The following is a 24366-nucleotide window of genomic DNA, read 5'->3' as shown; positions in this document are numbered from 1 at the left end:
ACCAAAGCGACACAGCGGAAGCCACCGACCCAGCCCTGGGAGAGAGTGGCATGCCCATTCTCTCCCGGTATGTGGACCCAAAGGCCCGGATGTAGATGTATAGGGTAGTTTGTGAAAACAAACAATAAAACAATAAAACAAAACACACAAGGTCCCGCCGGACCCGCTAGGCGCAACAGGCGTCACTAACAACACAACAAAGTGCACACAAATTCAGGACCCAACAGTTCGTGAACAACTTCCAAAGAAGTAACAGAAAACAAGGCCATCCCAGAAATTCCCGAGGAAACAATCAAATAAAAAAAGTATCCTAACCGGATGAAAGCAGAGAAGGCAGCCTGAAGGCATTCGCCAAAAAAAACTCTGGGAAAGGACACGAGCGACCGTCAGGAGACGATCAACATCCCAAATAGTCTAGCTCAAAGCACCATTCGATGACAGTCCCCGACTGATAACGGAGAGGATCCCAATAAGTCGTAAAGACGATGGAGTAGAACGCGTAGCGGTGCAATCAAATAACGAAAGGTGCAACATGGAGGAATATTCACCCCCGGAGGTTACTGAATAGACCCACCTGAAGTCTGGACACCCCGGATAAGTAGGAAGAAACACAGCTGCACAGAAACCTCCGGATCCTGCAGGCAAACCAGCGCCATCAAGATATTGAAGCGGAAATGAACCGCAATCTACAGGGGAAACAAGCCACCCTGTGCAGAGGGAAAATTAACATTAGGGTTACCCGCAAATGTAGAGGAAGGGTGCTGTTGGGAATCCGCCTTCTGAGGAACAGAGCCCCCAGAGGCTGATAGCTCAATAGGCCCCTGGTTCCCTGAGCCCGAGGAACCAGGCACTCTAAGAGGGCACAAGAGACAGCACTGATAGACCTGTATCAGTGGGGCCGAAGCACCTTCCTCACAAGAGGAAGAATTGGAATCAGAAACAATGACAGTCTCAGCTTCAGAATCCTCCATAGTTAAAACCAAAGAGAGAATTAGGACAATATAAAAAAAAAACGAACGGCACCTGGCACCCACAATGGCTGGGGCACTCGCCACCTCCTATGACCAGATCCAAACGAAGCAGAAAAGCTTCATTGCCACACAGACAGGAATGCGGAAGTGAACAAACCCAGCGTAACAACGCCCGGTCATAAGGTGAACCGTAAAGTCCAAAAAAGCACGCCAGAAAAAGGTGGCAACTAGGCCCCACTAAAACCTACAAGCAATTCTCCCGTCTCAGCCTCAGAGCCAATACCCAATACACAAAGTAGGAAAATCACATAAGAAACATGATTAAAGAACCTCACCCTGTTCACAAATCCCTCCTAAGGAAGAAATTATCCCATAATACACAGATCCGAACAGAGGAGACTCACTGAGACCCATACCTAACTGTCACATAACAATATAACATTCATATTGATAAAATGAAACGATCTTACCGGAATCTATGCCATGGAACAGGAACATGGCCCTGTCGCAGAGAGAACTCCCACTGCATCTCCGGACTCTAACATTCGCCCAGGCCCTCACTGAGTGACTAACACGACTACTTAAAACTCCTGTCCCATTGCAAAGAGTACTACCCTCCATGAGAGACACACTTTATGTAAAAATTAATAAAAGTATTTTCTTTAAAAAATAAAACTTCTGACACTTCTCTGCCAACCTCCTGAGCCGAAAGGCAAAGAATCACGGGGGGATAGGGGAAGTGGGAGGAGTATTTGAGCCTTTGGCTGATGTGTCTTTGCGTCCTCCTGGTGGCCAGGTTCTTATTTCCCACAAGTAATGAAAGCAGCTGTGGACTCTTTCCCATTAGGAAGAAAATGTTGTTTTATTTCCTAAGATATGGAGAGTCCACAACCTCATTCAATTACTAGTGGGAACCAATACCCAAGCTAGAGGACACAGAATGAAGAGGGAGGGAGAACACGACAGGCAGACCTAAACAGAAGGCACCAATGCTTGAAGAACCTTACTCCCAAAAGAGGCCTCAGCCGAGACAAAAGTATCAAATTTGTAAAAAGTTCAGAGAGGACCAAGTTGCAGCCTTGCAAATCTGTTCCACAGAAGCTTCATTTTTGAAAGCCCAAAAACAGTAGACAGACCTAGTGGAATGAACTGTAATTGTCTCAGGAGGCTGCTGTCCAGCAGTCTCATAAGCAAAACAAATTATACTTCTCAACCAGAAGGAAAGAGAAGTAGAAGTAGCCTTCTGACCCTTACACTTACCTGAGAAACAAACAAACAGGGCAGAAGACTGGCGAAAATCATCCTTAGTCGCCTGTAGGTAGAATATTAGAGCACGCACAAAATCCAAGTTGTGCAACAGACGTTCTTTATGAGAAGAAGGAATGGGACAGAGAGAAGGAACAACAATTTCCTGATTAATATTTCTATCCGAAACCATTTAAAGAAGAAACCCCAATTTAGTACGAAGAACCGCCTTATCCGCATGAAAGATAAGGTAAGGCAAAGGCAAATCACACTGCAAAGCCGAGAGTTCCGAAACTCTCCGAGCAGAAGAGATAGCAATAATAAAAAAAAAAACTTTCAAGATAGATAGCAACTTAATATCTATGGAATGCATTGGCTCAAACGAAGCCTGCTGCAAAACTTTAAGAACAAGATTAAGGCTCCAAGGAGGAGCAACTGGTTTAAACACAGGTCTGATTCTGACCAGGGCCTGACCAAAATGATTGAACATCTGGCACATCCGCCAGATGCTTGTGTAACAAAATAGATAATGCAGAAATCTAACCTTTCAGAGAGCTAACTGACAACCCTTTCTCCAGACCTTCCTGGAGAAAACAAAAAATTCCAGGAATCCTGACCCTACTACAAGAGTAGCCCTTAGATTCACACCAATAAAGGTATTTATGCCATACCTAACTCAGGAATGGACCCTGAGTTAGAAGGTCCTTCCCTCAGAGGCAACCTCCAAGGCGGTCAAGATAAAATCTTCACTAGGTCTGCATATCAGATCCTGAGAGGTTATGCAGGAGCTATTAGAATTACCGATGCTTTCTCTTGTTTGATACAAGCAATAACTCGTGGAAGGAGCGCAAATGGAGGAAACATGTAAGCTAGACCGAAATCCAAAGGAACCACCAGAGCATCTATCAGAGCAGCCTGAGCATCTCGACCTTGAACAGTACCTTGGAAGCTCGGTGTTTGAGGGTTAACCTGGAGAACACCGCCGGATGGAGAGCCCACTCCCCAGGATGAAATGTCTGTCTGCTCAGGAAATCCGCTTTCTATTTGTCCACTCCAGGAATGTGGATGGCAGACAACAATTGTGAGCTTCCGCCCAATAAAAAATCCGTGCCACCTCCTTCATAGCTAAGAAACTTTGAGTTCTTCCCTGGTGGTTGATGTAAGCAACTGAGGTGATGTTGTCCGACTGAAACCTGACAGACTGTGCTAAAAACAATGAGGCCAAGCCAACAGAGCATTGTAAATCGCTCTCAACTCCAAGATGTTTATAAGGAGAGCAGACTCCTCCCGAGTCCATAGTCCCTGCGCCTTTAACAAGTCCCAGACTGCTCCCCAGCCTAGCAGGCTGGTGTCCGTGGTCACAATCACTCAGGAAGGTCTCCGGAAGCATGTGCCCTGAGACAGATGGTCCTGAGAAAGCCATCACAGGAGAGAGTCTCTTGACGACTGGTCTAGATCTATCCTCAGAGACAGATCCGAATGGGCTCCGTTCCATTGTCTCAGCATGCATAATTGCAGAGCTCTCAAATAGAATCAAGCAAAGGTGAATGATGTCCATGGTAGCAAGCATCAGACCAATTACCTCCATACATTGAGCCACTGATGGCCGAACAGTAGACTGAAGAGAAAGGCAAGAGGAGAGAATTTTGGATTTTCTGACCTCCGTAAAAAAAATCTTCATAGATAGGGAATCTATTATGGTCCCTAAGAAAACCACCCTGGAACAAGGGAACTCTCTTCCAGAAACAGTTTTCAACCATGGGAACGTAGAACAGACAACAAGATCTCTGTATGAGAGTTTGCTTGTTGAAAAGATGGCGCCTCAACCAATATGTCATCCAGGTATGGTGCCACTGCAATTCCCTGAGACCTGATCACTGCTAAGAGAGTCCCCAGAACTTTTGAGAAAATTCTGGGAGCTGTGGCAAGTCCAAACGGAAGAGCCACAAACTGAAAGTGTTTGTCTAGAAAGGCGAATCTCAGGAATTTGTGATGATCCCTGTGGATGGGAACATGAAGATATACGCACCATTCAGGTCTATGGTTGTCATGAACTGACCATCTTGGACCAAAGGAAGAATGGAACGAATGGTTTCCATTTTGAAGGATTGTACCCTGAGAAACTTATTGAGGCACCTTAGGTCTAAAATGGGTCGAAAAGTTCCCTCTTTTTTTTGGGAACCACAATCAGATTTGAATAGAATCCTAGACCCTGTTCCCTTACTGGAACTGGAACAATCACTCCCAAGGAGGAAAGGTCCTGAACGCAGTCAAGAATGCTTCCCTTCTTACCTAGTCTGCAGATAATCTTGAGAGGTGGAATCTGCCCCTGGGAGGGAAAGTTTTGAATTCTATTTTGTAACCCTGAGATACTATGTCCACAGCCCAAGGATTTGAGACATCTCGTCTCCATGCTTGACAACACAGGGAAAGTCTGCCCCCACTTGATCCAATCCCGGCCTGGGAGCCAACCCTTCATGCTGACTTAGACTCAGCTGAGGGTTTTTTTGATTGCTTCCCCTTTTTCCAAGACTAATTGGGCGTCCAAGTAGACTTGGACTGCTCCTGCTTGGAAGAGGAAGACTTTTGACCTTTGAAGTTAAGAAAGGAACGAAAATTACTTTGACGTCATTTGAATCTCTTCTTCTTGTCTTGCGATAGAAAAGACCCTTTTCCATCCGTAAAATCAGAAATTATTTCTGCCAGACCAGGTCCGTACAAGGTCTTCCCCTTGTAAGGAAGCACCAGAAGCTTGGACTTAGAGGTAATATCAGCTGACCAAGATTTTAGCCACAATGCCCTACGGGCTAGGACAGAGAAGCCAGAAATCTTGGCTCCCAGTCTAATAAGTTGCATGTTAGCATCAGAAATAAAGGGATTGGCTAGTTTAAGAGCCTTAATCCTATCTTGGATCTCCTTCAACGGAGTCTCTTCTTTAATTGATTCAGACAAGGCATTGCACCAAAAAGATGCCGCACTTGCTACTGTGGCAATACAAATTGCAGATTGCCATTGAAGACCTTGATGAGCATACATCTTCTTTAAAAAAGCTTCCAGCTTTTTGTACATGGGATCTTTAAAGGAGCAGCTATCCTCTATAGGGATCGTAGTTCTCTTAGCCAGAGTAGAAATAGCCCCTTCCACTTTACGCACCGTGCGCCATGAATCTTTAATGGAGTCAGCAACAGGAAACATCTTTTAAATACAGGAGACGGGGAGAAAGGAATCCCTGGCTTCTCCCATTCCTGTGAAATAATTTCCGTCACACAGTCTGGGACAGGAAAAACTTCCACAGAGGAAAAAACATAATTTATGTAAGAACTTACCTGATAAATTCATTTCTTTCATATTAGCAAGAGTCCATGAGCTAGTGACGTATGGGATATACATTCCTACCAGGAGGGGCAAAGTTTCCCAAACCTCAAAATGCCTATAAATACACCCCTAACCACACCCACAATTCAGTTTAACGAATAGCCAAGAAGTGGGGTGATAAAAAGTGCGAAAGCATATAAAATAAGGAATTGGAATAATTGTGCTTTATACAAAATCATAACCACCACAAAAAAAGGGCGGGCCTCATGGACTCTTGCTAATATGAAAGAAATGAATTTATCAGGTAAGTTCTTACATAAATTATGTTTTCTTTCATGTAATTAGCAAGAGTCCATGAGCTAGTGACGTATGGGATAATGATTACACAAGAGTCACTAGAGAGGGAGGGATAAAATAAAGACAGCCAATTCCTGCTGAAAATAATCCACACCCAAAATAAAGTTTAACGAAAAACATAAGCAGAAGATTCAGACTGAAACCGCTGCCTGAAGTACTTTTCTACCAAAAACTGCTTCAGAAGAAGAAAATACATCAAAATGGTAGAATTTAGTAAAAGTATGCAAAGAGGACCAAGTTGCTGCTTTGCAAATCTGATCAACCGAAGCTTCATTCCTAAACGCCCAGGAAGTAGAAACTGACCTAGTAGAATGAGCTGTAATTCTCTGAGGCGGAGTTTTACCCGACTCAACATAGGCAAGATGAATTAAAGATTTCAACCAAGATGCCAAAGAAATGGCAGAAGCTTTCTGGCCTTTTCTAGAACCGGAAAAGATAACAAATAGACTAGAAGTCTTTCTGAAAGATTTAGTAGCTTCAACATAATATTTCAAAGCTCTAACAACATCCAAAGAATGCAACGATTTCTCCTTAGAATTCTTAGGATTAGGACATAATGAAGGAACCACAATTTCTCTACTAATGTTGTTGGAATTCACAACTTTAGGTAAAAATTCAAAAGAAGTTCGCAACACCGCCTTATCCTGATGAAAAATCAGAAAAGGAGACTCACAAGAAAGAGCAGATAATTCAGAAACTCTTCTGGCAGAAGAGATGGCCAAAAGGAACAAAACTTTCCAAGAAAGTAATTTAATGTCCAATGAATGCATAGGTTCAAACGGAGGAGCTTGAAGAGCCCCCAGAACCAAATTCAAACTCCAAGGAGGAGAAATTGACTTAATGACAGGTTTTATACGAACCAAAGCTTGTACAAAACAATGAATATCAGTAAGAATAGCAATCTTTCTGTGAAAAAGAACAGAAAGAGCAGAGATTTGTCCTTTCAAGGAACTTGCGGACAAACCTTTATCTAAACCATCCTGAAGAAACTGTAAAATTCTCGGAATTCTGAAAGAATGCCAAGAAAAATGATGAGAAATACACCAAGAAATATAAGTCTTCCAGACTCTATAATATATCTCTCTAGATACAGATTTACGAGCCTGTAACATAGTATTAATCACAGCGTCAGAGAAACCTCTTTGACGAAGAATCAAGCGTTCAATCTCCATACCTTTAAATTTAAGGATTTCAGATCCTGATGGAAAAAAGGACCTTGTGACAGAAGGTCTGGTCTTAACGGAAGAGTCCACGGTTGGCAAGAGGCCATCCGGACAAGATCCGCATACCAAAACCTGTGAGGCCATGCCGGAGCTACCAGCAGAACAAACGAGCATTCCTTCAGAATCTTGGAGATTACTCTTGGAAGAAGAACTAGAGGCGGAAAGATATAGGCAGGATGATACTTCCAAGGAAGTGATAATGCATCCACTGCCTCCGCCTGAGGATCCCGGGATCTGGACAGATACCTGGGAAGTTTCTTGTTTAGATGGGACGCCATCAAATCTATTTCTGGAAGTTCCCACATTTGAACGATCTGAAGAAATACCTCTGGGTGAAGAGACCATTCGCCCGGATGCAACGTTTGGCGACTGAGATAATCCGCTTCCCAATTGTCTACACCTGGGATATGAACCGCAGAGATTAGACAGGAGCTGGATTCCGCCCAAACCAAAATTCGAGATACTTCTTTCATAGCCAGAGGACTGTGAGTTCCTCCTTGATGATTGATGTATGCCACAGTTGTGACATTGTCTGTCTGAAAACAAATGAACGATTCTCTCTTCAGAAGAGGCCAAAACTGAAGAGCTCTGAAAATTGCACGGAGTTCCAAAATATTGATCGGTAATCTCACCTCCTGAGATTCCCAAACTCCTTGTGCCGTCAGAGATCCCCACACAGCTCCCCAACCTGTGAGACTTGCATCTGTTGAAATTACAGTCCAGGTCGGAAGCACAAAAGAAGCCCCCTGAATTAAACGATGGTGATCTGTCCACCACGTTAGAGAGTGTCGAACAATCGGTTTTAAAGATATTAATTGAGATATCTTTGTGTAATCCTTGCACCATTGATTCAGCATACAAAGCTGAAGAGGTCGCATGTGAAAACGAGCAAAGGGGATCGCGTCCGATGCAGCAGTCATAAGACCTAGAATTTCCATGCATAAGGCTACCGAAGGGAATGATTGTGACTGAAGGTTTCGACAAGCTGCCATCAGTTTTAGACGCCTCTTGTCTGTTAAAGACAGAGTCATGGACACTGAATCTATTTGGAAACCCAGAAAGGTTACCCTTGTCTGAGGAATCAATGAACTTTTTGGTAAATTGATCCTCCAACCATGATCTTGAAGAAACAACACAAGTCGATTCGTATGAAATTCTGCTAAATGTAAAGACTGAGCAAGTACCAAGATATCGTCCAATTAAGGAAATATCACAATACCCTGTTCTCTGATTACAGACAGAAGGGCACCGAGAACCTTTGTAAAAATTCTTGGAGCTGTAGCAAGGCCAAACGGCAGAGCCACAAACTGGTAATGCTTGTCCAGAAAAGAGAATCTCAGGAACCGATAATGATCCGGATGAATCGGAATATGCAGATATGCATCCTGTAAATCTATTGTGGACATATAATTCCCTTGCTGAACAAAAGGCAAGATAGTCCTTACAGTTACCATCTTGAACGTTGGTATCCTTACAAAATGATTCAATATTTTTAGATCCAGAACTGGTCTGAAGGAATTCTCCTTCTTTGGTACAATGAAGAGATTTGAATAAAACCCCATCCCCTGTTCCTGAACTGGAACTGGCATAATTACTCCAGTCAACTCTAGATCTGAAACACAATTCAGAAATGCTTGAGCTTTTACTGGATTTACTGGGACACGGGAAAGAAAAAATCTCTTTGCAGGAGGTCTCATCTTGAAAACAATTCTGTACCCTTCTGAAACAATGTTCTGAATCCAAAGATTGTGAACAGAATTGATCCAAATTTCTTTGAAAAAACGTAACCTGCCCCCTACCAGCTGAGCTGGAATGAGGGCCGCACCTTCATGTGGACTTAGAAGCAGGCTTTGCCTTTCTGGCTGGCTTGGATTTATTCCAGATTGGAGATGGTTTCCAAACTGAAACTGCTCCTGAGGATGAAGGATCAGGTTTTTGTTCTTTGTTGAAACGAAAGGAACGAAAACGATTATTAGCTCTGTTTTTACCCTTAGATTTTTTATCCTGTGGTAAAAAAAGTTCCTTTCCCACCAGTAACAGTTGAAATAATAGAATCCAACTGAGAACCAAATAATTTGTTACCCTGGAAAGAAATGGAAAGTAGAGTTGATTTAGAAGCCATATCAGCATTCCAAGTCTTAAGCCATAAAGCTCTTCTAGCTAAAATAGCTAGAGACATAAACCTGACATCAACTCTGATAATATCAAAGATGGCATCACAGATAAAATTATTAGCATGCTGAAGAAGAATAATAATATCATGAGAATCATGATGTGTTACTTGTTGCGCTAAGGTTTCCAACCAAAAAGTTGAAGCTGCAGCAACATCAGCCAAAGATATAGCAGGTCTAAGAAGATTACCTGAACACAGATAAGCTTTTCTTAGAAAGGACTCAATTTTCCTATCTAAAGGATCCTTAAACGAAGTACCATCTGACGTAGGAATAGTAGTACGTTTAGCAAGGGTAGAAATAGCCCCATCAACTTTAGGGATTTTGTCCCAAAATTCTAATCTGTCAGACGGCACAGGATATAATTGCTTAAAACGTTTAGAGGGAGTAAATGAATTACCCAATTTATCCCATTCCTTGGAAATTACTGCAGAAATAGCATTAGGAACAGGAAAAACTTCTGGAATAACCACAGGAGATTTAAATACCTTATCCAAACGTTTAGAATTAGTATCAAGAGGACCAGAATCCTCTATTTCTAAAGCAATTAGAACTTCTTTAAGTAAAGAACGAATAAATTCCATTTTAAATAAATATGAAGATTTATCAGCATCAACCTCTGAGACAGAATCCTCTGAACCAGAAGAGTTATCAGAATCAGAATGATGATGTTCATTTAAAAATTCATCTGTAGGGAGAGAAGTTTTAAAAGATTTTTTACGTTTACTAGAAGGAGAAATAACAGACATAGCCTTCTTTATGGATTCAGAAACAAAATCTCTTATGTTATCAGGAACATTCTGCACCTTAGATGTTGAAGGAACTGCAACAGGCAATGGTACTTTACTAAAGGAAATATTATCTGCTTTAACAAGTTTGTCATGACAATCAATACAAACAACAGCTGGAGGAATAGCTACCAAAAGTTTACAGCAGATACACTTAGCTTTGGTAGATCCAGCACTAGACAGCGATTTTCCTGTAGTATCTTCTGACTCAGATGCAACGTGAGACATCTTGCAATATGTAAGAGAAAAAACAACAACATATAAAGCAAAATTGATCAAATTCCTTAAATGACAGTTTCAGGAATGGGAAAAAATGCCAAAAAACAAGCTTCTAGCAACCAGAAGCAATGAAAAATGAGACTTAAATAATGTGGAGACAAAAGCGACGCCCATATTTTTTAGCGCCAAATAAGACGCCCACATTATTTGGCGCCTAAATGCTTTTTGGCGCCAAAAATTACGCCACATCCTGAACGCCGACATTTTTGGCGCAAAATAACGTCAAAAATGACGCAACTTCCGGCGACACGTATGACGCCGGAAACGGTAAAGAATTTTTGCGCCAAAAAAGTCCGCGCCAAGAATGACGCAATAAAATGAAGCATTTTCAGCCCCCGCGAGCCTAACAGCCCACAGGGAAAAAAGTCAAATTTTTGAAGGTAAGAAAAAATGATTAAATCAAATGCATTATCCCAAATATGAAACTGACTGTCTGAAAATAAGGAAAGTTGAACATTCTGAGTCAAGGCAAATAAATGTTTGAATACAAATATTTAGAACTTTATAAACAAAGTGCCCAACCATAGCTTAGAGTGTCACACAAAATAAGATTTACTTACCCCAGGACACTCATCTACATGTTTGTAGAAAGCCAAACCAGTACTGAAACGAGAATCAGCAGAGGTAATGGTATATATAAGAGTATATCGTCGATCTGAAAAGGGAGGTAAGAGATGAATCTCTACGACCGATAACAGAGAACCTATGAAATAGACCCCGTAGAAGGAGATCACTGCATTCAAATAGGCAATACTCTCCTCACATCCCTCTGACATTCACTGCAGGCTGAGAGGAAAACCGGGCTCCAACTTGCTGCGGATCGCATATCAACGTAGAATCTAGCACAAACTTACTTCACCACCTCCATCGGAGGCAAAGTTTGTAAAACTGAATTGTGGGTGTGGTGAGGGGTGTATTTATAGGCATTTTGAGGTTTGGGAAACTTTGCCCCTCCTGGTAGGAATGTATATCCCATACGTCACTAGCTCATGGACTCTTGCTAATTACATGAAAGAAAACATCATAGTATTTATTAAGTTTACTAGACTTCTAAGGGTTGACAACGACAGAAGTATCGGAGTCATCCAAAGTAGCCAATACCTTCTTTAAACAGTGCACAAAGGTGTTCAAGCTTAAATCTGAAGTTTACTTCTTCAGTATCAGATGAAGGAATAATACTGTCCGAATCTGATATTTCCCCCTCAGAGGCTACCGAGGTATCCTCCACATCAGACTTATGAGGGAGGGCAACCTGCATAGCAGTAGGTGGAACAGAAACCTTACTATCTGAATGTCTAATTTTCCACTTGCATTTTCCCAGCATAGGAAAAGCAGATAATGCTGCAGATACTGCAGAAGATACCTGTGCAGCAAAATCTGCAGGCAAATAAACTCCTGCAGGGGCTGAGAGGAACTACAGGGCACTGTACGTGACACCATAGAGGCTAGGGACGTTTGAGGAGAAAGCTGTGGCATTGCCTGACCAGCATCATCCTTAAAGACATTGGGCTCAGAGGACAACAATTTATCTTTAAATTGAATTGTTCTGCCTAAGCATGCAGCACAGAATTGCATAGGCAAAACAATTTCTGCCTTTGTCAAAAGACACAGAGTCTTGGTCCATGTCCATAAAACTAAATAAAAAAAAAATCCCAAATTGAAGACATTTTTTACATACACTGTCACTTTAAGAATTTTTAATACCACAGCCTCTTAACGTTATGCAAAAATTATTTAAAATAATAAACCAATCAGGCCCCCTACACCTCAGACAGGCCTTACCGTAACACCTATAAACAATTTGGCTGCCAGAAGTCTCTAAAACGATAATATAGTACATCGACACCGAAGAGACTGAAATTCAATTACGCTGCTCCGCTTCGTAAATATCCGACAGCAGAGAGAAATCACATGACCGGCAGAGAGAGGAAACTATGCAGCAAGTAAAAGGCGCGCGTTTCCTTCTGCCTACAACACTAGAGTTTAATTTACACAAACGCTCAAGCAGTCTGTCAGTTAGCCTGTTCTAGCTAAACAAGCAAAGAAAACCAACTGCCACATTTTAAGTTTATACATAAATCCCTGTATAAAACCTAAACCACACACATACTAATAAAGTATTTCAACAAAATTAGCCCAAAGAGGAAAAACGTCCAAATAAAGGGAAGATTAACCCCTAGTCTCAACATAATGTGCCTCCCACTGCCAAAGAAAATCCTGTTTAAAGGATTTGAAAAATGTCCCCATCTACTGCATATGACATATTCTTCTGAAGTGCAAGTCTCCAAAACCTAGAAGACAAAAGCAATTACTTGCAGTCTAGATGTCCGGCAGGAAGACAGCTCACAAGGCATGAAAGGACATATACCCCTTACAGAGACCTGTAGAAAAAGAAAGAAAAGAGTAACCAACTCTGGTTTTCTGTACCATGGTCAGCAATGTGTTATGAAACAAAGCAAGGACTACCTCACAACTTCCTAACTGCTTAAAAGCCACCACTACTCTACTGAAGAGATTGACGTGGACTCAGCTAAACTCAAATCCTTGCTTGCAGGGAAAAGTACCCGAAAAAGGAATTTATTTCTTCAGACAACAAACTTCACCTCCTCTACTGACAGAGGCAAAGAGAGTGACTGGGGATTATGGGTAGGGGAGTGTCACTTAACTACTTTGCTGTGGTGCTCTTTGCCTCCTCCTGCTGGCCAGGAGTGATATTCCCACTAGTAATTGAATGACATTGTGGACTCTCCATATCTTAGGAAAGAAAACTACTTTTCCCATAATACCAGCTGTTTTCTGACCTTTTTATACAGTCACTGAGACTTACACATACACACAGTCAGACTTACATATGTACAGTCACTGAGGCTCCCATATACACACAGACTATTGCGCAGTCACTGAGGCTTCCATATACACACAGACTATTACGCAAACGCTGAGGCTCACACATAGACACCCAGTCAGATGTATACAAAGTCACTAAGGCTCACATATACACACAGACTTATACACAGTCACTGAGGCTCACATATACACAGTCAGACTTATATACAGTCAGAGTCTCACATATACACACAGTCACTGAGATTCACATATACACACAGTCACTGAGACTCACATATACACACAGTCAGATTTACACACAGTCACTGAGGCTCACATATACACAGTCACTGAGGCTCACATATACACACATTCACACTTATACACAGTTACTGAGGCTCAAACATAAACAAAGTCAGTGTGTATGTGTGTGTATGTATGTATGTGTGTGTATATATATACTGTATATATATATATATATATATATATATATATATATATAAAATTGTGTGGCTGAAGGAAGGATGATATTAATATAACAATTTTTTAAAAATGTTGTATTATTTAGACGGACTGAGTCTGGTCCAAGATCTCCCTGGTTCAACTGCACTATTCTTATCTTGCTGCCAACTCTGAGACTGAGTAAGCAGCATAGACTGACACTGTAGACAGCGCAGAGGTCTTCTTGCTGTTGTGATGTCACGTGCGTGATCACATGACGTCCGACAGTCTCACACACAATCACAGCAGCACGCAGGCACACACAGCGCAGGCTGAGGCAGAGCCGGTGTTCTGTCAAGAACTCTAATTCCATGAAAACTCCATTCTGACGTCACTTCGCTGAGACTTCTTTTTTCACTATCTGTTTTTGCATGTCTTGGGAGGCGCACCGGCGATCCTCTGGCATACACCCCAAGTAAACCTTGGAAAATGAGGTTAAAAAGGGGGGTTTCACCCCCATTGATCCCCTCAGGCGGAGGCAAAATAGATAGTGAAGATAGGCGATTACAGTGCCCATCTGATTGGTTGTGAATCCTGTCACTCACTGAGACACGGACCAATCAGATGTATGGAATCACTGGAAGTGATCAGATTGGAGTTTTCGGTGAATTAGAGTTCTCGATAGAACACTGGCGCACTGTGATCAGCTGTTGTGCGATGAGACAAGTGTAGTAGGGCTAGAGGGTGCCGGTGGACACGAGGTGACACAGTTGCAGGGTAGGTAGGTTGGCCCGGATGCGGCTTGGACTCCAGCAACGGTCGGACTTGGAAATAGTTGCAACATTTAAAAAAAAAAATTAAAAAAATTTGCAAAACACTTTAAAAACATCTTAACTACCTAGGGCTATGTCCGTTTTTTTGTTTTTTTAAATTAAATTACCAGGCAGTAACCTGAAATACGGGACAGTCCGGTCTATTACCAGACGCCTAGCAACCCAATCAGGGAGGCTGGAGGGTAAGGGGGTATCCTACCCTGCAGGAAAAAAGTTTCTAATTACCAAAAAGCAAAGGCAAAGCCATATATGTCTGCTGTTTTTTTAACAAAGGGGATCCCACAGAAGCTTTAACAACAATTTGTGCCATGATTGCACAAGCAGTATGTAAATAGTTTCAGTGAGAAACCCAAAGTTTGTGAAAAAGTTAACAATGTTTTTTATTTGATCGCATTTGGCGGTGAAATGGTGGCATGAAATATACCAAAAAGGGCCTAGATCAATACCTTGGGTTGTCTACTTAAAAATATATATTTAGTTTTGACCCCAGAGGCAGAACTTTTTTTCACTTTGAGATTTTTTTAGTAAAAATTTTTCTGCAGGTCATTTTTACATAAAATTCAATTAAAGACAGTAAAGCACCAGTTCAATTGCAATGTGTTTTGTTAACTGGAGAATAAAGCATTTTTTTTACATTTTATAATATAGTGCAGTAGTTGAAAATTGCATTGCAAATAAACTGCAGACAAAAAAATATATTGTAAATAAACTTGTTTCCTTTTCTCTTGGTCAAGCATAGAAATGTAGTAATAAAAAAGGTGCATTGCTGATACGAATGTCTTACAGACTGGGGAAGGCTAAGGGGCAGGTTTGAAAAAATCTGAGAGCCAGACAACAATCAATAGACTGCTTACTTCAAACAACACTTTGCTCTGGATGCACTTACACAGTGCAGCCAGATTACAGCTCTGTTTGAAGAGTACAGTCTAATGTAGAGCAGCACTGCAAAGTTAATGTGCATACAGTTCCTGCATGTGCCCTGTTGTTTCTGCAGACATGATGCATTTTCTGCAATGACATCTCAGATCACTGCATGTTCTGCCTTGGGGGTTTTGACAGGTAAATAAAAAAAACAAGGCTCTATTTCTGTTTAAATGGAGTGATAGCAAAAATGCTAAAACTTATCTGGTATTTTGGGCAAGTTTTTCTATGAAAGTCCCGGTAGTAAGGGGGTTAAAACTGCATGGTAGGGCAGCTATAGATTAAATTATCAAACATTTTTAAAATGCTTGTACTTGTTGGCCTAATGTTGGTAGATTACCTCAGACTAAAATAAAATACAGGTACATATTCCCAATCCGGAAATTCCAAAATCCAAACATTCTAAAATCCAAACTTTTTAATTATTATTTTGCCTTTAAATCTCAAAAGAATTAAAAATAATATAAAACTACCTTTAGTTGCATATATAAGCTGTATGAAAACATTTAAACATTGTCTAAATTATATAAGATACTGTTGTTTACACTGGGTTCCATGCCCTCTCCCATTTTAAAGATGCAAGTATTCCAAAAATCCAAACTATTTCGAAATACAAATCTTTACTGGTCCCAAGCAGTTTGGATAAAGGGTTTTCTACCTGTAGCAAGTTTGATGTGTAAGAGAAAAAAAGTATTTTTCCATGTATCACACACACACGCACGCACAATACACGCACACAACAATAATGGAAAAAAATGAAATGGCAAAGTTTGTGTCATCAAATAAGCAGATAAACTTGTGGCTTTAGTACTCTAATTAATACAAATCTTACACTTAAGAAGGAAATTAAACTAAAAAAATATTTCATCGTGCCTGTGAAGGAGAATACATATATGCATTTTGTGATAGTCATCAGCCTATCACAATATGCATTAGGAAGGACAAGCTAACGTTGACATTTGTATATACTACTCATTTGAAATTCAAACTTGAAATTTGAAATTCAAACTCAAAAAAGTGCTTTTGCATTGTCTTTTTAGTATGCATTTATTGATTATGTAATTCTACTGAGTTTAGTGGATAGTCATTATCTCACTTCAGGTAACATTGACGTGAGATATCTGCAAAAAAATCACAACTAACACTATCTTCAAAGCTCCACTTTCCATTAACCTTATAAAACATGTAAGCTATCAATTATGGCAATCAGAAAGCTAAACAATCTATGAGATGTGTATTTCAGTCTGACAAATAGAGCTAGCAACATTGGAAATTTACAGGGATTACTGTAGCGCCTTATGTTATGCTTTAACAAAACAAGTATTCCCAGCAACCAGCTTAAATCTAATCCTGTCGATCATATTCATGTATATTCATTAGATATTTTATTCATTTACATGAAGTTATGAGATTAGCATACTTTAAAGTTGAGTTTTAAAAGTATTTAACACTATGTTGCTGTTTGTAGCTGTATTTGACAAAAACTGAAATTATGCTTACCTGATCATTTTATTTTCTTCAGATGGAAAGAATCCACAGCTGCATTAATTACTTTTGGGAAATAAGAACCTGGCCACCAGGAGGAGGCAAAGACACCCCAGCCAAGGGCTTAAATACTCCTCCCACTTCCCTCATCCCCCAGTCATTCTGCCGAGGAACAAGGAACAGAAGAAGAAATATCATGGTGAAAAGGTGCCAGAAGATAAAAAAAATAAATTTATGCTTACCTGATAAATTACTTTCTCTTGCGGTGTATCCAGTCCACGGATTCATCCTTACTTGTGGGATATTCTCCTTCCCCACAGGAAGTGGCAAAGAGAGCACACAGCAGAGCTGTCCATATAGCTCCCCCCTAGCTCCACCCCCCAGTCATTCGACCAAAGGTTAAGAAGCCAAAGGAGAAACCATAGGGTGCAGTGGTGACTAGTTTAAACAAAATTTATTATTTTTTTTTACCTGACTTAATTGCCAGGGCGGGCCGTGGACTGGATACACCGCAAGAGAAAGTAATTTATCAGGTAAGCATAAATTCTGTTTTCTCTTGCAAGGTGTATCCAGTCCACGGATTCATCCTTACTTGTGGGATACCAATACCAAAGCTTTAGGACAAGGATGAAGGGAGGGAACAAGACAGGTACCTTAAACGGAAGGCACCACTGCTTGCAAAACCTTTCTCCCAAAAATAGCCTCCGAAGAAGCAAAAGTATCGAATTTATAAAATTTGGCAAAAGTATGCAGTGAAGACCAAGTCGCTGCCTTACAAATCTGTTCCACAGAAGCCTCATTTTTGAAAACCCATGTGGAAGCCACTGCTCTGGTAGAATGAGCAGTAATTCTTTCAGGAAGCTGCTGGCCAGCATTCTCATAGGCCAAACGGATGATGCTTTTCAGCCAAAAGGAAAGAGAGGTAGCAGTCACTTTCTGACCTCTCCTCTTACCAGAATAGATAACAAACAAAGAAGATGTTTGTCTGAAATCCTTAGTTGCTTGTAAATAGAACTTTAAAGCACAAACTACATCAATATTATGCAAAAGACGGTCCTTCTTTGAAGATGGGTTAGGACACAGAGAAGGAACAACTATTTCCTGGTTAATATTCTTGTTAGAAACAACTTTAGGAAGAAAACCAGGTTTGGTACGCAAAACTACCTTATCTGCATGGAACACCAGATAAGGTGAATCACACTGTAAAGCAGATAATTCTGAGACTCTTCGAGCAGAAGAGATAGCTACCAAAAACAGAACTTTCCAAGATAACAACTTAATATCTATGGAATGTAAAAGTTCAAACGGAACCCCTTGAAGAACTGAAAGAACTAGATTTAGACTCCATGGCGGAGCCACAGGTTTATAGACAGGCTTGATTCTGACTAAAGCCTGTGCAAACGCTTGAACGTCCGGTATCTCTGCCAGACGCTTGTGCAAAAGGATAGACAGAGCAGATATCTGTCCCTTAAAGAACTAGCCGACAATCCTTTCTCCAAACCGTCTTGGAGAAAAGACAATATCCTGGGAATCCTAATCTTACTCCATGAGTGACCCTTGGATTCACACCAACAAAGATATTTCCACCATATCTTATGGTAGACTTTCCTGGTGACAGGCTTTCTAGCCTGGATCAGAGTATCTAAAACTGACTCAGAAAAACCACGCTTTGAAAGAATTAAGCGTTCAATCTCCAAGCAGTCAGTAGTGAAACTAGATTTGGATGCTTGAACGGACCCTGTATTAGAAGGTCCTGCCTCATTGGCAGTGTCCATGATGGGACAGATGACATGTCCACTAGGTCTGCATACCAAGTCCTGCGTGGCCATGCAGGCGCTATCAAAATCACAGACGCCTTCTCCTGCTTGATTCTGGCGATCAGACGAGGGAGAAGAGGAAATGGTGGGAAAACATAAGTCAGATTGAAGGACCAAGGCGCTACTAGATCATCTATCAATGCCGCCTTGGGGTCCCGGGACCTGGATCCGTAGAGAGGAAGCTTGGTGTTCTGACGGGACGCCATCAGGTCCAACTCTGGAATGCCCCATAGCTGAGTCAGCTGGGCAAATACCTCCGGGTGGAGTTCCCACTCCCCCGGGTGAAAAGTCTGACGACTTAGAAAATCTGCCTCCCAGTTGTCTACACCTGGGATGTGAATTGCTGAGAGATGGCAGGAGTGGGCCTCCGCCCACCTGATTATTTTGGTTACTTCCCTCATTGCTAGAGAACTCTTTGTTCCCCCCTGATGATTGATGTAAGCTACAGTCGTAATTTTGTCCGACTGAAATCTTATGAATTTGGCTGCAGCTAGGTGAGGCCATGCCTGAAGAGCGTTGAATATCGCCCCCCGGGTTTGAGCTACAGATGGCCGAGGAAATATTTTCATTTCTACCGAATCTATTGGTTTTCCTAGGAGGGGAACCCTTGTGAGTGGGGACAGGGAACTCTTTTTGATGTTCACCTTCCACCCGTGAGACCTTAGAAAGGCCAATACAATCTCCGTGTGAGCCTTGGCTCTGTGAAAAGACGGCGCCTGAATTAAGATGTCGTCCAAATAAGGCGCCACTGCTATGCACCGCGGTCTTAGAACCGCCAGAAGGGACCCTAGCACCTTTGTGAAAATTCTGGGAGCAGTGGCTAAACCAAATGTAAGAGCCACAAACTGATAATGCTTGTCTAGAAAAGCGAACCGGAGGAACTGATGATGATCTTTGTGGATTGGGATATGCAGGTACGCATCCTTTAGATCCACGGTAGTCATATATTGACCTTCCTGGATCATAGGTAAGATTGTCCGAATGGTCTCCATCTTGAATGATGAGACTCTGAGGAATTTGTTTAGAAATTTGAGATCCAGGATTGGTCTGAAACTTCCTTCTTTTTTGGGAACCACAAACAGGTTTGAGTAAAACCCCAGCCCTTGTTCCGCAATTGGAATTGGGTGGAACACTCCCATTGTATGTAGGTCATCTACACAGTGTAAGAAAGCCTCTTTCTTTGTCGTGTCTGTAGACAGACGAGAAATATGGAACCTTCCCCTTGGAGGGGAGTCCTTGAATTCTAGAAGATATCCCTGGGTAACAATCACTAAAGCCCAGAGATCGAGAACATCTCTTGCCCAGGCCTGAGCGAAGAGAGAAAGTCTGCCCCCTACTAGATCCGGTTCCGGATCGGGGGCTACCCCGTCATGCTGTCTTGGTAGCAGCTGCAGGCTTTTTGGCCTGTTTACCCTTGTTCCAGCCCTGATAAGGCTTCCAGGTTGCCTTGGGCTGTGAAGCGTTACCCTCTTGCTTTGCAGCTGTAGAGGCTGAAGCGGGACCGCTCCTGAAATTACGAAAGGAACGAAAATTAGCTTTGTTTTTAGCCTTAAAAGGCTTGTCCTGGGGGAGAGCATGGCCCTTTCCCCGGTGATTTCTGAAATAATCTCTTTCGATTCTGGCCTGAAAAGGGTCTTTCCCTTGAAAGGGATATTTAACAATTTGGATTTTGACGACACATCGGCCGAACATGACTTGAGCCAAAGCGCTCTGCGTGCCATAATGGCGAAGCCTGATTTTTTTGCCGCCAACTTAGCTAATTGCAAAGCGGCATCTGTGATAAATGAATTAGCCAGCTTTAGAGCATTAATTCTATCCATAATTTCGTCATATGAGGACTCCGTCTGGAGCGACTCCTCCAGCGCCTCAAACCAGAAAGCTGCTGCAGTAGTTACAGGAACAATGCAGGCAATAAGTTGGAGAAGAAAGCCTTGTTGAACAAAGATTTTCTTAAGTAAACCTAACTTTTTATCCATAGGATCTTTAAAAGCACAACTATCTTCAATTGGTATGGTTGTGTGCTTAGCAAGTGTCGAAACAGACCCCTCTACCTTAGGGAACATCTGCCACGAGTCCCGCCTAGGGTCAGTTATGGGGAACATTTTCTTAAAAATAGGTGGGGGGACAAAAGGGACACCTGGTCTATCCCACTCCCTAGTAACAATATCCACAACCCTCTCAGGGATCGGAAATGCATCAGTGTATACAGGAACCTCTAGGTACTTGTCCATTTTACACAACTTCTCTGGGACCACCATAGGGTCACAATCATCCAGAGTAGCTAATACCTCCCTGAGCAAAACTTCTTAAAACAGAGCTATCACTCTTTGTAGGAAAAACTGGCAGTTTGGATAGAAAGGCCGCAAGGGAATTATCCATAACTGTCGCTAGTTGTTGCAATGTAATAGGGGCAGACGCACTAGAGGCACTAAGCGTCGCTTGCGCGGGCGTAACTGGTTGTGACACATGGGGAGAGGTAGATGGACTATCCTCATTATCTTCAGTCTGAGAATCATCTTGGGCCACATTTTTAAGTGCAACAATATGATCTTTAAAGTGTATAGACATATTAGTGCAATTGGGACACATTCTGAGAGGGGGTTCCACCATGGCTTCTAAACACATTGAACAAGGATTTTCCTTAGTGTCAGACATGTTTAACAGACTAGTAGCATACACAATTTGAAAAAAACGTTACTGTACCTTTAAGAAATAAAAAGGGCACACAATTTTACAAAAACAGTGAAAAATGCACCAATCTTTTTGAAACCTAAGGCTTTAATAAGATTGCACAGCAAGTTTCAGAACGATTAACCCCTTAATGCCCAAACCAGAGCAGCCTAAAGCCAACAAGAGCACACAATTTTACAAAACAGTGAAAAATGCACCAATCCTTTTGAAATTTTCACAGTATGTACCTAAGGCTTTAATATGATTGCAAAGCAAGTTTCAGAACGATTAACCCCTTAATGCCCAAACCGGAGCAGCCTAAAGCCAAAAAACGGTTAACAAACTACAGCACCTTGCCACAGCTTACTACTGTGGCCCTACCTGCCCTTAGGGATCAGTTTTGGGGAAATAAAGCTTCTTCTAGGCCCTCAATCAGCAGCTGGACCCTCCATGTGAAGCAGCATGAAACAGTCTCTCAATTCTAAGTGCGCATCTGAGGCGCGAAATTAGGTCTCTCCCACTCCACTCCGGAGTTGTGAGGCCTACAAAAATCACTTCTAAGTGACTAAATTTATGCCATGTGGATAATAACCCCAGTAAAACACTCCAAAGTGCCTAAAAAGGTGTCTCCAATGAGTATTTTTTAATAAATAATCGATTACCCTGCCTTAGTGTCAACCAGCCTATTTAGCCCTGTCATGTAAGCATTCAATTCTATACTAAGTCTCAGAACATAGCTTACCCTCCCCACATGGGGATCTTGTCAGTCTTCTAGCATTATCTCAGTCTTGTCTAGAAATAAATGACTGAACATACCTCATTGCAGTCAAGCCTGCAAACTGTTCCCAACTGAAGTTTTCTGGTACTCCTCAGTCCTGTGTGGGAACAGCAGTGGATTTTAGTTACAACATGCTAAAATCATTTTCCTCTCAGCAGAAATCTTCATCACTTTTCTGCTAGAGAGTAAATAGTACAAACCGGTACCATTTAAAAATAACAAACTCTTGATTGAAGATATAAAACTACAATTCTAACACCACATTCACTTTACCCTCCCTGAGAGAGAACCTAGTGCGTTAACGCGGCAAAGAGAATGACTGGGGGGTGGAGCTAGGGGGGAGCTATATGGACAGCTCTGCTGTGTGCTCTCTTTGCCACTTCCTGTAGGGAAGGAGAATATCCCACAAGTAAGGATGAATCCGTGGACTGGATACACCTTGCAAGATAAATACAGACACCCCACATAAAAAATACGAGTGGTGAGCTGTGGACTCTTTCCATCTGAAGAAAATTAATTTATCAGGTAAGCATAATTTCAGTTTTTCTTCATAAATGGAAAGAGTCCACAGCTGCATTCATTACTTTTGGGAAAACAATACCCAAGCTATAGAGGACGCTGAATGCCAAGAGGGGAGGGTACAAGAGGCGGCCCATTCTGAAGGCACCAGGCCTGAAAACCACTACCCAACAAAACCCTGCTTCGGTCCCCAACCACACACCCCTCACTAGCGAAGAGGACACCAGCCCAAAAACGCCTAAAGGGATAGGGTAAGGAAGAACCAAAGGGAAACCGAAAAGTCACCACAAATTCCTAAAAAGGAAGAACTCCCAGAACGAGCCCAGCTAACAAAGACCCAAATGGGTCCTGATAAACAAGGGGAGGCAACACCCAGACCAGACAAAAACCTCAAGGTGTAGGACCGGGTATCAGAACAGAGAGAATTTTCCTCTCAACAACCCAGACGAGGTAAACACCTGAGTCAAGAACACACAGTCACCATCAGGATGACACAGAAAGAAAATATTTTCTGAAAAGTAAAAAGCGGCCAAACAAGATATCAGATTGCAAAAAACTCCAAAATAAAGAGCATGCTCCAGTCAATCCAAGCCGCCAGACCAACACATAGGTCTCAAAAAGGGAGAAACACAGAACCTCAACTAGGCCCACTGCACCCCTGAAAAAGAATAACAAACCTCAAAACCTACTCCCAGCTGGGCTAGCCCAAGCGTCGGCAGGACTGAATACAGGGGAACAAAAGAACCCCAACACCAGCTCACAAAAGAGCAGAAGAATTGGCCTCAACCATTCCAACAGAGCTCGGGTGCCTACCCAAAATTTCTTAGAGATAATCGCCAAGGCTGACATAGAGCCAGCAAGACTACAAATAGAACATAACAACCCAGAGAGCATGCCTCTCTTCAACAAAGGTTAAATCCTCTGTTCCACCTCCTGAATCCAGGAGAAGCCCTAAGACAAGAGAACAAGTCCCCATAAAAAAAGGACCATAAATACAGAGCACCTGCCCACAAGACACAAGGCCACAGGCTGAACAAGAGATCAATCTCCAACGCAGATGAACTTGGAAGCAAGCAAACCAAGACACTAGAGCCCATAGGCATTCGAACCACCGCAAGACGTCCAAAGCAAGGGTATACCTCGAGGACAGAGTTACTCGAGCAAGGCTAGTCTCCACATCACCTCCAATATGAGTCAGAGGATCACCAGAACAAAAGGGTGTGGATCATCTCCAGCTCTGGGGAAGAACCCTAAGCAGAGCCTAAAGGAGACCCTAATGTCCTCAAAAAGGAACAACCATCTCCCGAAAGGAAAACCAGGTCTCCTAAAAGGACCATGGAAGGAACAAGTCCAAAATGACAAGTTCCCAGAGCCTCAGAAAGGCTAAACCGTCCAAAACAGCAGTAAGAAGGTGCTAAGCCACCAATCCTCCCACGTGAAGAACACTCTAGGTCCCGAGAGCATCGGAATTAAAGAGAGTGATGCAGCGGAACTCCACTGACCCAGTCAACCAGCTTGAAGGCGAAATAAGGACTGAAACATCCTTCTGCCTCACAGACTCACAAGTCCTCTTTAAAATGTTTAGCAAAAACTTGTAAAATGAAAACAAGAAACACAAAAAATAAAGTGAGCACTAGGCGCCTCAACCAGCCCAAGCAAGGCAGAACAGGCGCCACATGTCTGAACAAGCCACGAAACAGAAGAACTGAACCAAAGCAGGACCAGCC

General features: G+C 42.1%; 1 protein-coding gene across 1 annotated transcript in view; it reads right to left on the bottom strand.

Moving 5' to 3' along the window:
* LOC128652275 (Fanconi anemia group B protein) overlaps positions 1–24366 on the bottom strand; it is a 226294-nt gene that overhangs the window by 118892 nt on the left and 83036 nt on the right. The gene's annotated exons all lie outside the window — the stretch shown is intronic.

The sequence above is a fragment of the Bombina bombina genome, chromosome 3 (genome assembly GCF_027579735.1).
Source record: "Bombina bombina isolate aBomBom1 chromosome 3, aBomBom1.pri, whole genome shotgun sequence".
NCBI lineage: Eukaryota > Metazoa > Chordata > Amphibia > Anura > Bombinatoridae > Bombina > Bombina bombina.
The sequence above is the reverse complement of the archived record's forward strand: the minus strand, read 5'-3'. Positions and strand labels throughout refer to the sequence as shown.